The sequence below is a fragment of the Carcharhinus amblyrhynchos genome, chromosome 5 (genome assembly GCF_965287045.1).
Source record: "Carcharhinus amblyrhynchos chromosome 5, sCarAmb.v2.hapA, whole genome shotgun sequence".
Lineage (NCBI taxonomy): Eukaryota > Metazoa > Chordata > Chondrichthyes > Carcharhiniformes > Carcharhinidae > Carcharhinus > Carcharhinus amblyrhynchos.
The window spans coordinates 97726878-97748273 of record NC_137328.1 but is presented as its reverse complement, the minus strand read 5'-3'; positions in this window follow the sequence as shown (position 1 = coordinate 97748273).

Sequence of the window (21396 nt, the reverse complement as noted above, 5' to 3'; positions counted from 1 at the left end):
CAATGCACCTAACCCTGCACGTCTTTCAGACTGTGGGAGGAAACCCGAACACTCGGAGGAAACCCATGCAGACATGGGGAGGATGTGCAAACTCCACGGACAGTGACCCAAGATGGGAATTGAACCCAGGTCCCTGGCGCTCTGAGGCAGCAATACTAACCATTGTGCCACCGTGCTGCCCCTGTGCCACCACGCTGCCCCTATGAGTTGCTCAAGAGACCAGAACTAGAAGAGCCTCGACATCTCTGAGGGTTATGGGACTGGAGGTGATTACAAGGAAAGACAAGGAACAGAAATCATTGCTTAACCAGAATTCAGTGAGATCAATGATCACAGGGACTATAGATGAACAAGATTTGGTGCAAGTTAGGAAATTTTCAGCAGAGTTGTGGATATAGTCAACTTGTGATGGGTAGAATATGGGTGGCTGACCATGAGTGTGCTGGAATAGTCAGGTCTACAGGTAACTTTTAGGAAAACAAAGGTAGCTTTAAGAGATTTGCATTTGTGTTGGTAAACTTTAGAAATAAGGTATAATTTTAATGGGTCTAATTTAATGTTTCGGTGCCTGGAAGGATAAAACCTATAGTTAGATTCAAAGGTGTTCATATGTGTGGGGGCTGGTTTTGTTCCAATTGTGTTTCAGTGGTGTGTGGGGAGGACAATGGCATGATGAATAAATAAACCAGCAGTGGTTGCTTAGCAGCTGGGACCTTGAAGGACAGAGAAGCTTTTAAGTTTCAGTTTAACTAGTTGAAGATAGGTAATGCGAGAGAAGGTAGCTGTCACAGCTCTGCTGGAAGCAGTTGGTTTAGAAGGCTAGAAGCACAATATCTTTCTCAGCTTTGCTAGAAGTAAAGCCATATCCTAGAGTAATGGTTGAGAAAACATGTACCGAGATCTGAAGGGCAGCTGGTTAAGGAAACCAGAGAAATAAAGAGAAGTTTCTAAGAAGTATGAGGTTAATGATACTAGACAGTGCACTGTTCAGTGAAGACAGACAGAGCTGAGAAGAAGGCAGAGACATCAGAAAGATAGCCAAAGTGATTTTCAGGTTTGCAAGATTTTACTACAGCCTGTGAGTTGAAACAGCTATGGAAGTTGGGGGCTGGATTTCAGAGTTTGTGTAAAAGCTAAAAGAGAGTGATACAAAATCCTGGATTGGAATCACTGATAAAAGTAGAACAGAAGCTTCATTTAAAAGTTTGTAAAACTTTGTCTGATTTTGGAATGCACACCACTAAGGAAAACATTATTATGAGACAAGATTTTAATGTGTGTTTTTGGAGTGGAGAGTGTATTTGCCCACAGTCATTTTGTGGTCTTAAATGAGACTTTGAGACTATTGTGTATTAAGATGTAGTTTGTAATCCCTGTTAATCCTAAACCTGTGTGTGTTTGTATTGTATTGTATTGTAATCCAATTTTCCCATTTTTTGTCTTGTTGACTCTGTGATTCTGTTCTTTACTGGGATTGCAACAAAACAAACAAATGGCTGAGTCTTTCAGCAGCATATTGCCAGATGTGAACCTCAAATATTAAACTGATTGGAATCTGCAACTGGGTCAATAATCTTCACATTGGGTGCAGACCCGAGTCCCCACCTTACTGCACTTCTCATGGTGGAGTTAACAGGAAGCAAGTTTCTGTTTCTGATTACATTCTGAAATATTCTATTCAAATCTGGGTGGAAGGCCAACATTGATCATGAGACAATATGATTTAACACAGCCTGCCTAAGGATTATGGCCATTATATAAAGGCATTATAGCATTCCTCCTTTCCTCTGCTTGTACCTTCTCCTAGTAAGAAGTCTCACAACACTTACTGAGTTTACCCCAGTCCAACGCCGGCATCTCTACATATGTGTACCTTCTCCTACCAAATGATCTGCACTCGGAGGAAACCCACGCAGACACAGGGACAATGTGCAGACTCCGCACAGACAGTGACCCAAGCAGGGAATCAAACCCAAGCAAACCTAGTGTTAACCACTATGCCATTGCAACAAACTTGCAGTTTTCTGACAGTACAATGCCACTGCACAATCAGAAGAGGCCCTACAAAATACTGCAGATCAAGTAAAATCTAGAAGTTGAGACTATAGCTTGGGATTAGTTAATCTGGAATTATCAAGAAGAAATAACTTGCTTTTATTTAGTAGCTTTCATGGTCCCTAGCAAATCTCAATGTGCTTAATAGGCAATTACTCTTGAAGTGTAGTCAGTCTTGTAATGTATGAAACTTTGCAACAAATTTTCACAGAGCAAGATCCCATAAACAACAATGAAATAAGTGACTAGTTTATCTGTGATGGTGGCAGGACTAATGTTGGCCAGGATACAAAGGAAAACCTGCAGAATATGTTGTGGGATTCTTTACATCAGCCCGAGAGAGCTGACAGCTTCCTGATTTAATTTTTAAGCCAAAAGATGGCACCTTCAACCATACAGCACAGTCTCTATACTGCGCTGACATGCCAGCCTGGGTTATGTGCTCAAGTCACTGCAGTGGAGTTGTGAACCCACAGCCTTCATGACTCAGAGACAAGGTGGCTACCACTGACAAACGCTAGTTCCCTATGAAAGTGATTTCTCAGGAAGGCCTAGCCCACATCACTGTAGATAACCTTGAACTCAAATTAAAAGGACGTGACACCTGTCTAGCATTGCATATTGCAATTGTGGCAATTACCCAAATCCTCTGTCACTTTATCTGGCGATCAAAATTGGAGTGTGACCATAGGGGCATGATGTACAAATCGATAGACAAAAACTGATCCAACATCATCTTCATCCTTACTGCACACCTAGTGTTATTAGCTGCTGATGTTCTATCTGTCCTGGTGTTGGGAAGGATGGGTCTGGTCATGATGCTATGAAACGTTCCAATCAGCTAGACAACACCATGTCATGTGTTTCTCATGGAAACGTTAGTGCAGAGAAACACTTTTGACCATGAATCCATCAGGCTGAACATGATGCCCTGTTGGAAAAGGAAATGGAATCTGTTGGATGGTTCCCTGAGCAGACTGTCAAAGTCAGTTGGCAGAATGCCTCATCACCACAACTGCCAAGCAAGCACCATGACATAGCTTGGCTGGCAGTGAGAGAGGGCTTTTCTGTGAGAACCTACCTGTGCACCTGGACTCTAACTGCCACTGCACACTGCCCTCAGGATGGCTGCAGTGGGCATCAGACTGTTATTCAACTCCTTGTGGAATGGGCCTTTGCAAAGCAGGTCTGGACAGAGATGCAATGGTTTTTGTGGAGGTTCATCTCGAGCAGCTCCATTAAGCAGGACCCTGCACTCCATGGATGTTCCCAGGGACACACATTTTGAGGTTACCGTTAACTGCGGATGGAGAACTGTCAACACAAAGGAAGGTGCTCTTTGGCCTACCAAGAACTAACTGGTTTTCCAGAGCAAAAAGCCATTGCCAACTGAGTGTTACAGAATATTGTAACTGTCCAGGACTGTGTGCTGAGAGAGGCACTAGATCTTGCAGCAGCTACCACTGAGGCTCAGTGAGGAAGGCTGTCCACCATGGTATACCAAGGAGCTGGAAACCATGTAAAAACCCTTGCGCTGCATGCACTGGTGAAAATTTGACATGAAATAAACTACACATTGTCAATATAACCTGTAATGGCAAGTATAGTGAGGCATGTACTATATGAAAGCTAATCTGCATTTGAGTTCGCATATTCTCCCTTGCCTGTGTGGGTTTCCTCTGGGTGCTCTGGTTTCTTCCCACACTCCAAAGATGTGCAGGTTACGTTGATTGGCCATGTTAAATCCCCCCTCAGTGTCAGGGAGATTAGCAGTGTACATACGTGGAATTACAGGAATAGGCTCTGGGTGGGATTGTTGTCAATACAGACTCGATGGGCCAAATGACCTCCTTCTGCACTGTAGGGATTCTATGATTCTATGTATTACACTGTGTAATTTTCAAACTTAAACTATTTTGGAAGGGACCATTATTGATTTTACAAATCAAGTATATTTTTGGACAATAAAATTCATATTAAAATTATGAATACGAGAGAAGGGTTTCTTCAAATTGGTTGACATATTTTACAGTAAAGTTAAAGGAATTGGCCTGTGGCATTGACAAAGGAGTTTGATGTTACTTGGCAACTCTTCTGCGCTGAATCACTATTTACAGCAGCAGAAAAATCTTCTTGACTCTTTCTTTTTGCTATGCATTTATTTATACAATCATAGACCTTCATGGTACAATTTAACAGATAAATTAGAAGCTACTCAATAGACTCATGGCTGATCTGAGTGTGGCCTTAATGCCACTTTCTCGACTATCCTCACGGTCTTTGATTCCCTTGTTAGTTAAGAAGCTATCTATCTCTGCCTTAAAAATAGTCAATGACCCTGCACCCACCAGTCTCTGGGGAAGAGCTTCATGACCCTCAGAGAGAAGAATTCCCTTGATCTCCATTTTAAATGGGAGATTCTTTGTCATTCCCCCTCCCCCTGCCCCAGTTCTGGCAGTCTCGATCCCGTGAGGGGAAACTGGTGGTCCTTTTCAATATATAAAAAAAAATCTTTCTCTGCATCCAGCCTGTCTAATCCCTTCAGGATCTTATATGTTTCAATAACATCAGGGGCATGTTTCTCCAGCCACGTGCGCCCCAAGACTTTCAACAGTCCACCAAATTTTCTGCCTTGCCCACTATGATTCCTGCAGAGGGCGAGACAGGAAATTTTCCACCCACCTCTCATTCTTCTAAACTCCAATGGATACAGGCCCAATCTGGCTAACGTTTCTTCATGAGATACATTGTAACTTATTGATTATATTGATAAATAAGGCCCATCCATGCATATACACTGTGAAATATACAAACAGAGGAACCTTGGACAGCATTGGAAATGAAAGATGTTGCCAAATGCCGTTAACTCTCGCCCACTGTTCTCATTCCCCACTCTCATTGTCCCACTTGTTCTTTCCTCTTACCTTCCCCGCATCCCCGACACCATCTCTCCCAACTCCAACTCTCTAACTCCCATCTGTTCCCTCCCCTACCCAATCTCTGCCCTTCTAAATTTGTATGTAATATTGCGTCAAAAACATTTTCCAGTTGTTAACTAATTTGCCTGCTATATGGTTAAATCTATACCAACAGTACAGTTACTATAGAAGGAGTAGAGTAGAACACAGAACAGTATGAGGAACTGCCAAGAAATTTACCCATTTTTATATTGAAAGGGATTACCACTTGATCCGTTTTTCTTACATTAGTCCTATGCGCAAAAGTGCAAATGCAGGTTTCTGTGCGAGTGGCGCTCTAGATAAAGCGCATTTGTAACAAGCTATCAAGGCTGCCTCTTCGAGAATTATTTCTGGTTGAACAAAGAATTGAATCTACTATGTGAAAATGAAAATAACATTACACTTCAGTAGAGATGAATGAGAGAACTTGTACCCTTTTAAATCTGTACGTTTAACAAATAGAACACTTAAGTGAAGTGAACCATCGTGACATGTTAATCAGTCATATCGTGGATTAGTAAATTGAACGCTGCCCCGACAGTTATGCTTTAATTTACTCAATCATTTTTCTTTTGCAAATACCTGCTGGGCCAATGGGCAGGTTTGTTGGCTTGTTGAGCTGTTACCTAACTCAAACAAATTAACATCAAAGCCATCTGCTTATGAGGCAAAGGATGGTAAAGGAAATTCCAGATAAATAAAAGCAGGTTATGACAGAACAGCAAGCATTCCTAACATAACAGAGACTTAAACCACTGACAGAATACTTGGCTCACCATCCTGACAGATGCAACACCCTTGCGCATTCTCAGTGTCATCCAAGCATCAAACAAATTCTGCAGCCCACGCTGTTAATTCCTAATGGAATAGTTATTACTAACTTGGATGGGTGCAGTGCAAAAAAACACAAGCATTTCAGCACCATCATGGCCAGAAGAGTCCACTCTGTTGCTGTTTGTGGCATCAAATTCAATATCCATCCCTACCAATCGTGGTGACAACTGATTGACTATCTATAGAATATTGTACATAGAAATTTTTTTTTAACAGAATTTCCAATGCCTGCAACTCCCATAACCAAGAGTTACAAGGAGGACATTGTTGTTAGAGCCCTGTCATTTCCAAATTCTCCCTCAAATGAGGTTTTTCAACATATATCACTGTTTCTTCATTATTACTGGACCATTTTTCCAGAATTCCCTACCTAACCCCTCTGTGGGAATCCCTATCACCTCACTGACTGCAGCAGTTTAAAGAGAAGATCCACCATCATCCCCATCTGCTCGGATCAACTAGGGACGGGCAATAAATGTGGCCTTGGCAGCAGCTCCCACACACAGAACCGTAACAAAATAAGAAGTCTCACAACACCAGGTTAAAGTCCAACAGGATTATTTGGTGGTAAATGCCATTAGCTTTCGGGGTTTGCACCTTCATCAAGTGAGTGGGAGTTCTGATCACAAACACAGCATATAAAGGCACACACTCAGTTTACAGATTTTAAGACGAGAGTAGCAGAGATTTTAAGCGTGTAAAGGCACACACTGTTTACAGATTTTAAGACGAGAGTAGCAGAGGTTTTAAGCATATAAAGGCACACACTGTTTACAGATTTTAAGAAGAGAGTAGCAGGGATAAATGTTCATGTTTCTTATTTTCCCTTGAAATACTAAGATGGGGATTTTCAGTTTGGGAACAGAATGGGAGCCATATTAGCGATGCCAATCCCACAATGTCCTCACGAGGCCTGAACCTCTCTCAGGTTCTTCTTCATTAATATTTTGTTGTTGAATTGCAGCTTTCTGAGGTGGAAATGGTCTGGCTATTGGATACAGCTAACTGGCAAGTAAGGCCTATTGTGGGGAGGGGAAATTAGGTGTAAGGAAGTCATGGGCCTCTCATTTCATCCATTGTTTCATCTCATTAATTGTTCTCAGTCGCTCCCTACATGAGCATTGCTCACAGGAAGGGGGTGAAGCAGAGGCCTTTGATGAGGACTGATCATTAAGCACTTCTGGTGATGCAGGAGGGTGTAATGCTGATCCTTCATTCAGGCCAATGCTGACCAGTTTGAGGACAATTTAGTTTTGTCTTCTGGAAGCTACATGCAAGTGTCAGTTATAGCGTAGTTGACAAGTTCTTGCCTTTGAATCACAAGATCAGCTATGATCTTATTGAATGGCAAAGCATGCTCGAGGGGAAAGGTGGCCTACTCCTGCTCCAAGTTCTTATGTTCTTAAGACTCTTGGTTCAAGTCCTGCTCCAGGATGTAAGCACACAAACTGAGATTAACACTCCAATGCAGTACAGTTTTACTGTCACAGGTGCTATTCTTTTGGTTGAGGCATTAAAACAAGGCCCAATCTGCCTGTTCAAGCGGAAGAAAAAGATCGTATGACTCTATTTTGCAGAAGAACAGAGGAGTTATCGCTAGTGTCCTGTTGAATATTTATCTCTTCATCAATATTCGAAAAAAAGTATTTTGTTTTCTTTATTCAGTCCTGGGATGTGGGTATCACTGGCCAGCATTTGTTGTCCATCCTTGAATGTTCCATTTCAGAGGGCATTTAAGAGCCAACCACATTGCTGTGGATCTAGAGTCACATGTAGGCCAGACCAGGTAAGGACAGCAGATTTCCTTCCCTAAGGGGCATTAGTGAACCAAGTGGGTTTTTACAACAATCAACAATGGTTTCATGGTCATCATTAGATTTTTAATTCCAGATTCTTATTGAATTCAAATTTCACCATCTGCCATGGTGGGATTCGAATCCGGATCCCCAGAGCAGTACCCTGGGTCTCTGGATTACCAGTCCAGTGACAATACCACCATACCACATTTCCCCAATATTACCACATTGTTGTGCATGGAAGCTTGCTGTGTGCAAATTGGCAGCCATTTTTACAATGGTACAGCAACAGTTACAATTCAAAAGTATTTAATTCACTGTAAGATGCTTTAAGACATTGATTGGTCATAGAAAGCGCCTCCTTTCGACGAAGGCAGACTCAGATGACATAATTTATATTTGCTTCCAATGTGCTAACTCAGCCTTTGGCTGGCTGAGGAAAAGAGTATTTGAGGACCAGGACCTCAAAACCAAGACCAGGCCCATGGTTTACCAGGCTGAAGTGGCTCCCCATGCTCCTACATACTTCAGAGATTTGGACTACATCGGGAACTTCTAACAACATCTTTTGCAAGATCCTCCAAATCTGATGGCAAGAAAGATGGTCCAAATGTGGTGTGCTCTCGCAGGCCAACTTGCCCAGAAGCGAGGTGTTAATCACTTAAAACCAGCTCCTCTGGACAAACATGTCATTCGTATACCTGGCATCAGACTTCTGAAGCAATTGCACTATTCAGAGCTCAGGACACTGACAGTAGATCACAGAAATACTTGAAGCATGTCCTCCGTGCATTGCTGAAGAGGTCAAACACATGGGAGACCCTTTCTTGTGACTGACCTAAATAGAGAAGGGGAGGGCTCTGGGTAGATCGAGTGACTTCACTGGAAATATGTCAGAGGTGAAGTCGAAGCATTGGAAGGAGCATGCAAATCCCCAAACCCATCTACCCGACTCTTCAAGAACCACATGTGGCAGAGTGTACAGTTCACGCACTGAACTTAGCAGTCATCTCCGAGCCTATTGAACTAAAGTGGAAAGAAGTCATCCATGATCCTGAGGGACTGCGTAAAATTAAAAAGAGGATATAGCACACAGTGTTTAATTATTGCTGATTGTATTCACCCTCGTACTGTTCAATCATGTTCCTATCGAGCAATTGATTTATACTCAGGGTGGAATGTTATGGTTCTTTTGCTGTCAGATTTAAAGGTGAAACAGATTTGTAAAAGGCAATGCGTGGCCTGCCCGTGGCCTATCTTTTGAGCCCAGTAGGTGGTTTTTAATTGCATTGTGTCATTCCACTGTTTTTTACCTGATGGGGCAGACCCATGCCAGGTGGATACTCTGCAGCCTTAGCTATTGAGTCTGGAGTCGGACAAACGGGGCTGCTTTGTCTGGGAGTTCCCTGTGCCCATTGGTGACAACCCCACCCCAAAGGTCACAATCCCTCCCTTTAAACCTCCCCCACTTGATGTCTCAAACCTGACCCCCTAATATCCTCAGCCCTCTCCCCGAAGCTTGACTGCCAGGTCCTGTTGATACCCCAGACTTACCTGAAGTCGGAGTTACATTAATCGCCTCTCTTTTGGGGACAGCCTGCAGTGCCAGCAGGGGCCACTGCTCCAACTTGGCACTGCGCAGGGGATAGAGCTGCCTTTCAGTCAGGTTAGCCAGCAACTCTCAGAGGCAGTACATCCGCCACAGATAAGAACATAAGTCTCACCCTCAGCCAATTGCCAACCAGCTAAGTGTTAAATGGCCACTGGGCAGCCAGTGACGGTGGTGGAGAACTCCCTGTCTACCCTTTGGGTGGTGGGATGGGTAAAGCCATCATCTGAAAAGTCCTGCCCTAAAGCACCTTAACACCTAATATGAAATGGATATTTGTCAATGACATTTCAATCCGATTAAGTCTCCTCAGGGACTTCATCCTTTAATGAGAAGACTTTGGTGTGTGGAAAGGAACATTTAACAGTTTGATGTTGAACACAATGCTTCTGCAGCTTGGCTATCATGATTGGATTTTGCAGCCCTTGTGTCTGACTCCAGCCTGGATAGCTAAGGCTGTAGAGTATCCACCTGGCATGGGTCTGCCCCATCAGGTTAAAAAAAAGTGGAATGACACAGTGCGATTAAAAACCACCTACCGGGCTGAACAGGCCCAAGGGCAGTGGGCCTCCCACACCTCCATCACCCCCTCTCCCCCCCATCCCCACTTCATATAGAGTGATCAGGGCAGCTGGCAGAGATAGGCAGGTGATAGACCAGATCCCGAGCATCCAGATTGAAACACAGTGAGTTCAGACTGCATGGAGGAAGCCAGCAGTGAGCATGGTCCTGGCATAATTGTTGGCATTGCTCTGCCGATGAATATTTGGGCCAGGCAATTAGTGCAGCCTGGCTGGAAATCTCCCTGATAAATAGTCTGACAACACCAGGTTTTAGTCCAACCTATTTATTTGATAATATACTCGCAATCTCCCTGATATCAGGGAAAGGATTACCCAGGCTGACAGGGCTGAAAACACATCACTTTCAGATAGACATGTCAGTTAGTCCACTGCGAGAGGATCCGGAATGACACTAGAGCATTCTGTTTATCTTTACTGCCTGTCACTGTTTCAGTTGCAAACACAAAGCCCCTTTCTGGGAAGATTGCAACCACTTTTAAAGGCAAGAATATTTGAGTTCAGAATGCTGCAAAATGGAGAAAACCTTCCAATGTAATAAACCATAAAATGCACCTAATAGAGGTGGCAGTTCCTGCTCTGCAAATTGTAGTGGAATGAAAGCACTGGGAACTAACAAAGTACCAACTGCATCACACCGTCAGCACCCCCTCGCTGTCCTGGTTTCAAACTGTGCAACATAAGTAGAGCGGCAAATTGAAAGTGGTTTCGGAAAGGATAAATTCTTCTTGAGTGGCTGTTAATTAATGAAACTACAAGGTAGGAGCAGTAATTAAAGGACAGACGGCAGGGAGTAGTTGATTGAAAGGATATTGAAAGGAGAGAGGGGCCCCGCGGTGTTGTTGATTAGTCAGAGAGTGGAAATGGTCATTGGGGAATTGATGATCAATGCGACTCTTTCCGACAATCCCACCCAGTGGTCTGATCACAAAATGTTTAAATGCTGCATGAGACCCTAAAGGTGACTGACACCACATTAACACAGAGAAAGCATCTTCACCGGTTAAACTCTGGCTCAGTTCACTGGAATTTGCTTAGAAATGAATAAGCAGCACTTATAAGTGCCATCTTATAATGTCCAAAGGACAAAATCTATCTAGGATATATGGGATGCATGGTTCCCCATTTTGTAATGCACTTTGCCAAATCTATATCAATTCTCTGATGCCAGGAATCTTGAATAACTCTCTCAAGCGGCCAGTTTGTGCTTGGAGAAGTAGTAGTGATAGGATGCTTGAGCGTAGGCACAGTGAGCTCAACTCCATACACTTCCAATGTTTTAGAAGGCTTCATTTCCAGCGGGAGTCACTGACAGCAAATAGAAATACGAACTATAGGAAGGATGCTATTAAACTGGAGAGGCTGCCAAAAAAATTTACAAGGATGTTACCAGGACTGAAAGATTTGAATTATAGGCTGGGACTTTTTCTCCCTGGAATGTAAGAGGATGATGGTGACCTTCTAAAGGTTCATAAAATCATGAGGGACATTGATAAAGTGAATAGCCAAGGTCTTTTCCCCAGGGTAGAGGAATTCAAAACTAGAGGGCATAGGTTTAAGGTGAGAGGGGAAAGATTTAAAAACGGACCCGAGGGACAACTTTTTCACACAGAAGGTGGTGCATACATGGAATGAACTGCCAGAGGAGGTGGGTACAATTCAGCATTTAAAATACATTTGGACAGGTACATGAGTGGAAAAAGTTTAGAGGGATTTGGACCAAATCCAGGCAAATGGGAATAATTTAGTTGAGGAAACATGGTCAGCATGGATGAGTTGGGCTGAAGGGCCTGTTTCTGTGCTGTATTTCTCTATGACTCTATGGGTGGAATTTTCCAATGGGGAATCATAGCGGGCAGGACGTGGACCATGCAAAGATCTGTTGACCTTGGGTGGGATTTTCTGGTTTTGCGTGACTGGAAAATCCTGCCCTATGACTCCATAACTGGAAATGATATTTTCCCCCCTTTCTGCCCATACCACACAGGTAAATTGGATAACTCAGATTGCTGTTTTGACTGATATTAGTAAATTTATTACGGATCAAAAATGGAAGTGAGATCCTATAGTTTGTATGGTTCAGTACTGGTGGTGTTTTTACCTACTTGACCATCCTGAGAACTTAGCCATTTTCTTTGAATGAAAAAGGGAAAGTTGAACATTGAATTTCTTTTTCTTCGATGCTCAGAATTGATTATATGTAAATTCCCAGCACACCTTCCCGACAGTCTTCGAAAGCACCAACAGTTATTCACAGTGACATTCGAATAAATTGTAAAGCCTTTTCACTTAAAAATTTGAACATAAGTGTATTATTCTTGACTAAGCTTAACACTGGCTATGATTAATATTTGTAATCCTCTTATGAAATATTCACTTCACCCCAGACCAAACGGACCATCGATTTTACTTTAAATGACTGCCTTCAGATCAATGAGCGTTGAATGATTCTTGATGGACGTGGTGGTTTAATCAAAGTGTAAGTTTAGTGCCTTCAGCAAGAATGGGAAGTGGAGTGATTTTCTTTTCCCAGACGATGATATGTGACTGGCTGAGAAATTGAACAGTGCTCATGATGTGGGTTTGCGATGGATGGGCGCAGGGGACAAGGACAGTGTCTAAACCAGTGTTCAGAATGTCGAGATAATCAAAAACACATCGATATTGAATCCGTCCACTGCTTCTCTGATTTAATTAATTGATTCATTTTTTTTCCAGTGGATAATCTAAAGAACATTATTTTCAAATGTACTGGGTTTACGGGAATTGTATTTACTAAGCTGTTTTGAACCTGCTTTGTTATTTCGTTAGTTGTTTGTGCCAGCGGTCTATTTTCAGAACATTGATTACTGTTTGAGTGCAGTAGATTTTAAACAGCAGCTCAAATGGATTTTCTGAGTTGTTTAAAATGATGACAAACAAATGAGGCACCCGAGCACAAATGCAACTCACCAAAGAATTCAGAAAATGTGCCAAGCTTCGAACTGACAATTAAGTAACTGTTCTCCTTCTATCAGGTTGTAGCAGGCAAGGATCAGGCACACACACATACAGGAAAAAGGGAGGGTTTGGCAGAATTCGAAACTTCCTGACTGTTCATTGTTGCAGCAAGATAATGATTTCATTGCTTGCCAGTGAAATTGTGAAAGAATGTCCCTTCTACAATGTCTGGGTGACAGAGATCCAATCCATACTCTGAAGGATATCTTTGCAGCTTTCATTGTCCTTGCTCTGTTCAGCTTCAACACTAGAAAAATATACAAACCTTTCTTTTCAGATGTCCTTTTTAATTTTCTTTCTTTCATTGCTTCCTACATTTCCTCTCATTTCAGTTTTTCCTTTATTCACTTCTGACATTGTTTTAAGCGTTTTTATCCAGTGATAGTTTCATTTCAAACTTGAGCCTCATCCCACATTGTTTAATTCCATCTTTTGTATCTTTTTAGTTACATCCTTTAATGACCTGGTAGTTCTTAACTCTATGACTGGGAAACCTCATTTTTCAGCTCAGTTATATAGAATATTAAAATGCATAGCTCCTCTCACTGTACTGATCAATCTTGCAAACCAGACTTCCATCCATTGACGCTGTCTACATTTCCCACTGCCTCGGCAAAGCACCCAGCATAATTAAGGACCCCATGCACCCTGGACATTCTCTTTTCCTCCTTCTTCCGTTGGGAAAAAGTCTGAGGTCACTTGCCAACCGACACAAGAATAGCTTCTTCCCTGCTGCTATCAGACTTTTGAATGGACTTAACTCTCATTAAGCTGATCTTTCCCTACACCCTAACTATGATTGTAACACTACATTCTGCAGTCTCTCCTTTCCCTCTCTATGCTTTGTCTGTATAGCGCACAAGGAGCAATACTTTTCATTGCATGTTAATTCATGTGACAATAATAAATCAAATCAAAATCAAAACCCATTCCTGCTGGACATGAAAAGCAATCCACCTGGGGATCCAAAATGGTCGGGATTTTCCGGCCCCATTTGAAATGTGTGCAGACCCCATTATGCCGGAGGGACACGACGGGATTTGCGCTGGGGAGGTCTCAGAATGAGATGGGAAGCTGATATCCCAGTAGCACGAAGATGGGGGAGGGTCTCTTTAACTTCAATTTGAGAATGAGACATCCTTCCGATCTCCGTGGAGCCGGGCTTCCTGGCATCTTTAGGCCCTGTCCCTCAGGAATTACAGTGTGAAACACACCCCCTTGCTATTTTTGGGACAATCAGAAGATCTGGGGAGAAAACCTAGCTGATTCTCTGGAGAGAGCAGTTCAAGAAGGTGTGAGTTGTTTGATTGACCCATCTTGAGTCCACAGCACAGAAATAGGCCATTCGGCCCAACTGATTAATCTTGACGTTGATGTGAGCCTCCTCCTATCCATTTTTATTTAAATCTTTTACACCTTTCTCCTTCTTAGATTTATCAAGCTTCACTTGAAACATGTCTGCGCTTCAGTCAGGAAGATAATTAGGTCAGGAAACATCTCAAATTTCAGATCTCATGATCCAGTTAGATTATTGGTAGTCGCTGACTGCTTTCCAGTTCAAACATGACATTGGATAAACATTGCAGCATTGCTTTAGTTAAAGTGTTACTTGTAGTGGAAATGTTTATCCAGTGATCCTCCCAACAGGTGGGGTGAACTAACTGGACAGATTGAAAGATGGGGATGAGTATTTTAAATTCAACAGGGTCGAATTTCTTAAGGACAGAAGATCAATGGGGATCTATTGAGGATCAGAATAAACAACTGTTAGGATGTTTCTACAGGGTTTCTATGGATCTTCTGCTCATGATAAGGCAAAGAGAGAGTCTCCAGGAAAATTCAATCCTGGATTGAAAGGGCGAATAATGAACAGTGTAAAGCAGTGAGAACAAGTTGGTGATATGAGTATTAGTGCAGGACAGCATGTGCGAGGCTGAGATTGGAGCAAGGAGTAAATGAGGCTTGAGGCAAGAGATGAGTTGATAAGTTGAATTAGTGAGGGTTTATTGCAGGAGGTAGAGATGGTGGAAAATGCATTTGCGAGGGTGTTGTTAGTCAGAGGATGATAATAGAATCCTGACATTGCGGAAGGAGCCTATTCAGCCCATCAAGTTTGCACTGTCCACAATCCCACCCAGGTCCTATCCCCATAATCCTACTTAATTACCCTCCTAACCCTCTAACACTAAAAGGCAATCAGCCTAACCTGTACTTCTTTCAGACTGTGGGAGGAAATCAAAACACCAGGAGGCAGCAGGTGGTCAGGAAGGCGAATGGGATGCTGGCCTTCATAGCGAGGGGGATTGAATATAAAAGGAGGGAGGTCTTGCTGCAGCTGTATAGGGCACTGGTGAGGCTGCAGCTGGAGTACTGTGTGCAGTTTTGGTTGCCGCACTTACGCAAGGATATTTTGGCCTTGGAGAGAGTGCAGAGGAGGTTTACTAGGCTGATACTGGAGTTGAGGGGGTTGAGCTATGAGGAGAGGCTGAATAAACTAGGCTTGTACTCGTTAGAGTTTAGAAGAATGAGGGGAGATCTCATTGAGACGTATAAGATGATGAATGGGATGGATAGGATAGAGGTGGAGAGACTCTTCCCGCTCAGAAAGGATAGTAGGACTAGGGGGCACCGCCTCAAGATAAAGGGGAGGCGGTTTAGAACGGAGTTGAGGAGGAACTTCTTCACTCAAAGGGTGGTGAATCTCTGGAATTCTCTGCCCGTTGAAGTGGTGGAGGCTGCCTCGCTAAATATTTTTAAGACGCGGGTTGATGGGTTTTTGATAAGAGAGGGGATTAAGGGTTATGGGGAGAGGGCGGGAATGTGGAACTGAGCCACGACAGATCAGCCATGATCTTATTGAATGGCGGGGCAGGCTCGAAGGGCTAGTTGGCCTACTCCTGCTCCTATTTCTTATGTTCTTATGTTCTTATGTAGGAAACCCACTCAGACACAGGGAGAATGCGCAAACTCTGCACAGAGAGTGACTCAAGCCAGGAATCCAACCTGGCTCCCAGGCAAAGAACAAAGAACAAAGAACAACACAGCACGGGAAACAGGCCCTTCAGCCCAACGAGCCCGCGCCGCCATTTTAACATTGTGAGTGCCCTCCTCTATCTATGACCTTTGTCTACGCCTATTGGGGAAGATTGAGGGAAGACTAATTTAGGGATAATTTGTTACACCAATTAGCCTAAGAGCATGTTTTTGGGGTGTGGGAGGAAACCAGAGCACCCAGAGAAAACCCACACAATCACGGGGAGAATGTGCAAACTCCTGCAGACACTGGCCCAAACCCATGTATCTGCACAGCAAACAGTGATAGTCACTGAGCTGTCGTGTTGCCCGTCAGATGGTCCAGTTTAAGCGTACACTAACGACGTGAAGCAATAGGCAACTCTTGAAGCAACATCCAAGAGCAGCCCTCGCATGACCCACCGTGTGTATGCCCCTTGTTGGACAACAAAGCGGACCGAATCATGTGTGAAGTAAAAGAAAAGACATCAATAAACATGCAAAACTTAGACAGACATTTACGGAATCCCCAAAAGCTCAGAAGTAAGACAAGTGAGCCATGAAATATGTTGGAAGGTCCATGGGAATCAATTGATTCCCAGGGACGTCCCAAGGCTCCTGATCTTTATTTAGAACAGTCTCCTGTATCCCTCCATCTCTAGTCTGCTCATGTGCCTGTCTAAGTAAGCCTTAAACAGCTCTAGCGTGCCTGCCTCCACCACCTTGCTTGGCAGTGCATTCCAGGCCCCCACAACCCTCTGTGTGAAAAACCTCCCTCTAACGTCCGAATTATACCTCGCCCCCCTCACCCTAAGCCTGTGGCCCCTCGTAATTTTTGTATCTAACCTAGGAAAAAGCTTACCTCTGTTCACTCAATCTATTACACTTCATAATCTTATACACCTCTATTAGATCTCCCCTCATTCTCCGCCTTTCTAAGGAGAACAGCCCCAATTTACCCAATCTCTCCTCATAGTTCAGTCCTTCCATACCAGGCAGCATCCTAGTAAACCTCCTCTGCACTCTCTCCAGGGTCCCCACGTCCTTCCGGTAGTAAGGCGACCAGAAGATGATGAATGGGATGGATAGGATAGAGGTGGAGAGACTCTTCCCGCTCAGAAAGGATAATAGGACTAGGGGGCACAGCCTCAAGATAAAGGGGGGGCGGTTTAGAACAGAGTTGAGGAGGAACTTCTTCACTCAAAGGGTGGTGAATCTCTGGAATTCTCTGCCCGTTGAAGTGGTGGAGGCTGCCTCGCTAAATATTTTTAAGACGCGGGTTGATGGGTTTTTGATAAGAGAGGGGATTAAGGGTTATGGGGAGATGGCGGGAATGTGGAACTGAGCCATGACAGATCAGCCATGATCTTATTGAATGGCGGGGCAGGCTCGAAGGGCTAGATGGCCTACTCCTGCTCCTATTTCTTATGTTCTTATGTTCTTATGTTAGAACTGGATGCAGTACTCCAAATGTGGGCGAACCAATGTTCTATACAACTGCAACATTAGACGCCAGCTTTTATACTCTATACCCCTCCCTATGAAGGCAAGCATACCATAGGCCTTCTTTGCCACCTTCTCTGCCTGTATTGCCACCTTCAAGGACTTGTGTACTTGCACCTCCAGGTCCCTCTGCGTTTCTATACTCTGAATAGGCCTACCATTTATCGTGTAACTCCCCCCTACATTATTTCTTCCAAAATGCATCACCTCGCATTTATCTGGTTTAAATTCCATCTGCCATTTCTCTGCCCAAAATACCAGCCTATCTATATCCTGCTGTATTGCCAGACACTGCTCCTCACTATTAGCAAGTCCAGCCATCTTTGTGTCATCTGCAAACTTGCTGATTACACCACGTACCCCCTCTTCCAAGTCATTTATGTATATTACAAATAGCAAAGGTCCCAGTACTGAGCCCTGCGGCACACCACTAGTTACAGACCTCCAGCTAGAAAAGAACCCTTCCACTACTACTCTCTGTCTCCTGTTACCAAGCCAGTTCTCAATCCATCTAGACACATATCCTTGTCCAGGCGTTGTGAGGCAGCAGCTCTAACCACTGTGCCACCATGCTGTGAAGAATATGAAATTTGAAACCAAGCCCTGGAATAGAATGTATAGTTAGACATAGTGCTTTATTGAGAGAGGGAAGAGTTATGTGGAATTCCTATCCGGATCAGAATGTTGATGGATTCATTTGGATTTGACAATTCACCAATGAAGTACACTGCCTAATGCCTTTCCAGTAAAATTCTGTCCCTGAGATTTTCCTCTTGGATTTAAATTGTACTCACATTTATATTTTTAACAGAACTCATCCACATAGGAAAATACTGACTTTGTTTTTGCAGTTTCCGCACCCCTAACTGTTCTTAATAATTTATTCAGGAAATAATAATATTTCCCAAGTCTCAGATTTAACTTTGATTTTCAAAGTGGCAAGGACAACCATCCATTAAAATGTTGGCCACCCCTGTGAGGAATAAAGTCTTCAAATAGTAAATAATTACGAATAATACCACCGTTCTGGTATATATTTCTTCTTCCAGAAGAGGTGAATGATTGTTGAGAATTGCTGAGGGCTGCCATGTGAGCTTTGCTTCTCTCTGGAGACCACCAGTGAGAATGAAAGCCTGCAAGGTGCCTGGCCTGTTGCACGATATAGCCGGCCACACAATGGAGCTGCTCAAGCAATGCTGCCACAATCAGGGAAAGCTTCGGTCAGTTCAACATTTCAGTGGGCCTCCTGCTGCGTAGTGTGGGGACCAGGAGGTCAGGCACCAACAGCCATTGAAAGGTCACTGCCTGCCTTGACCCTGTTGCTTTTTAAGAAAACATTAGTCTGGCCCCTTGCAGAAAATAGTCATTGAAGACTAAAACTACAGGGAGGACAAAATGAGCACTGTCCAATAGTAATTTTTCTTTTAGCCACTCTAGGGATACGGGTGTTGCTTGTGGGCAACTATTCCCATCCCTAACAGTGCTTGTTCAGAGGGCATTTAAGAGTCAACTGCATTGTTGTGGCTCTGGAGTCACATGCAGGCCACACCAGCTATGGACAGCAGGTTCCCTACCCTAAAGAACATCAGTGAACCAGATGGGTTTTTACAATAATGGTTTCACCAATAGTTTTAATCAAGATTTCTATTGCATTCAAATTTTACCATCTGTCGTGATGGGATTCAAACCAGGGTCTTCAGAACTTTACCCTGGGTCCCTGGATTGCAAGCCCAGTGACAATAATACAATGTCACTGCTTCCCGCAATTGTAGATTAGTTGGGTGTTAATCGTATTCAGGGGGTAGGTATGAACTGTGTGCAGGCGTGGGAGGAACATATACGCTTACACATGTAGAGGAGCCAACCAGCAGAGATGTTGATTTGGTTTGAGGTTCATAATACATGATGTGTGTGTCTGTGAAGGAAATCTTGTGAGTAAAGATGAGGCCACAATATTCTATCCTTCAATGCCATCTGGTTACCTGCGGTTTGACACGATGGCTGGAATTTCTCTGGGCCACAGAGAAGGAGGACAGATGTGGTCGGATTGTGACTAGTTGGAAATTTGATGTTGGTTTCAAGAGCAATGGTCAGTCTCAGTGTTCAGGTGAAGAGGTGCACAGTGCTGTAGTCTCAGTGTTCAGGTGAGGGGATGCACAGTGCTGCAGTCTCAGTGTTCAGGTGAGGGGATGCACAGTGCTGCAGTCTCAGTGTTCAGGTGAGGGGATGCACAGTGCTGCAGTCTCAGTGTTCAGGTGAAGAGGTGCACAGTGCTGTAGTCTCAGTGTTCAGGTGTGGGGATGCACAGTGCTGCAGTCTCAGTGTTCAGGTGAGGGGGTGCACAGTGCTGCAGTCTCAGTGTTCAGGTGAGGGGATGCACAGTGCTGCAGTCTCAGTGTTCAGGTGAGGGGATGCACAGTGCTGCAGTCTCAGTGTTCAGGTGAGGGGGTGCACAGTGCTGCAGTCTCAGTGTTCAGGTGAGGGGATGCACAGTGCTGCAGTCTCAGTGTTCAGGTGAGGGGATGCACAGTGCTGCAGTCTCAGTGTTCAGGTGAGGGGGTGCACAGTGCTGCAGTCTCAGTGTACAGGTGAGGGGGTGCACAGTGCTGCAGTCTCAGTGTTCAGGTGAGGGGATGCACAGTGCTGCAGTCTCAGTGTTCAGGTGAGGGGATGCACAGTGCTGCAGTCTCAGTGTTCAGGTGAGGGGGTGCACAGTGCTGCAGTCTCAGTGTTCAGGTGAGGGGGTGCACAGTGCTGCAGTCTCAGTGTTCAGGTGAGGGGGTGCACAGTGCTGCAGTCTCAGTGTTCAGGTGAGGGGATGCACAGTGCTGCAGTTTCAGTGTTCAGGTGAGGGGATGCACAGAGCTGCAGTCTCAGTGTTCAGGTGAGGGGGTGCACAGTGCTGCAGTTTCAGTGTTCAGGTGAGGGGATGCACAGTGCTGCAGTTTCAGTGTTCAGGTGAGGGGATGCACAGTGCTGCAGTTTCAGTGTTCAGGTGAGGGGATGCACAGTGCTGCAGTCTCAGTGTTCAGGTGAGGGGATGCACAGTGCTGCAGTTTCAGTGTTCAGGTGAGGGGATGCACAGTGCTGCAGTCTCAGTGTTCAGGTGAGGGGATGCACAGTGCTGCAGTCTCAGTGTTCAGGTGAGGGGATGCACAGTGCTGCAGTTTCAGTGTTCAGGTGAGGGGATGCACAGAGCTGCAGTCTCAGTGTTCAGGTGAGGGGATGCGCAGTGCTGCAGTCTCAGTGTTCAGGTGAGGGGATGCACAGTGCTGCAGTTTCAGTGTTCAGGTGAGGGGATGCACAGTGCTGCAGTCTCAGTGTTCAGGTGAGGGGATGCACAGTGCTGCAGTTTCAGTGTTCAGGTGAGGGGATGCACAGTGCTGCAGTCTCAGTGTTCAGGTGAGGGGATGCACAGTGCTGCAGTCTCAGTGTTCAGGTGAGGGGATGCACAGTGCTGCAGTCTCAGTGTTCAGGTGAGGGGATGCACAGTGCTGCAGTCTCAGTGTTCAGGTGAGGGGATGCACAGTGCTGCAGTCTCAGTGTTCAGGTGAGGGGATGCACAGTGCTGCAGTCTCAGTGTTCAGGTGAGGGGATGCACAGTGCTGCAGTCTCAGTGTTCAGGTGAGGGGGTGCACAGTGCTGCAGTCTCAGTGTTCAGGTGAGGGGATGCACAGTGCTGCAGTCTCAGTGTTCAGGCGAGGGGGTGCACAGTGCGGCAGGCTGACATTGCGACAAGAGCCCTATCTCCACAGTGTCCACAACTACAGAGAGAGACACTCAAAGTTGGATTGTTCAGCACCGGGACAATAATGTGGCAAACATTTCTCACCTTGAGGTGGCAAGGTGCCCGCACTTATTGGTGAGCTTAGCAGATGTACAGTCTGAAAGTTGAAAGCCAGGTTGGGTGGCAGCTGCACACTTGCTCTGAGTTTTGACTCATAGCATGGAAACTCTGCCGAGAGACAGAGAGCACACGGAGCTGCACGATATATAACCCTTCTCCATCTGTGAACACATCTCTCCTTGTACAGTACACTTCACAT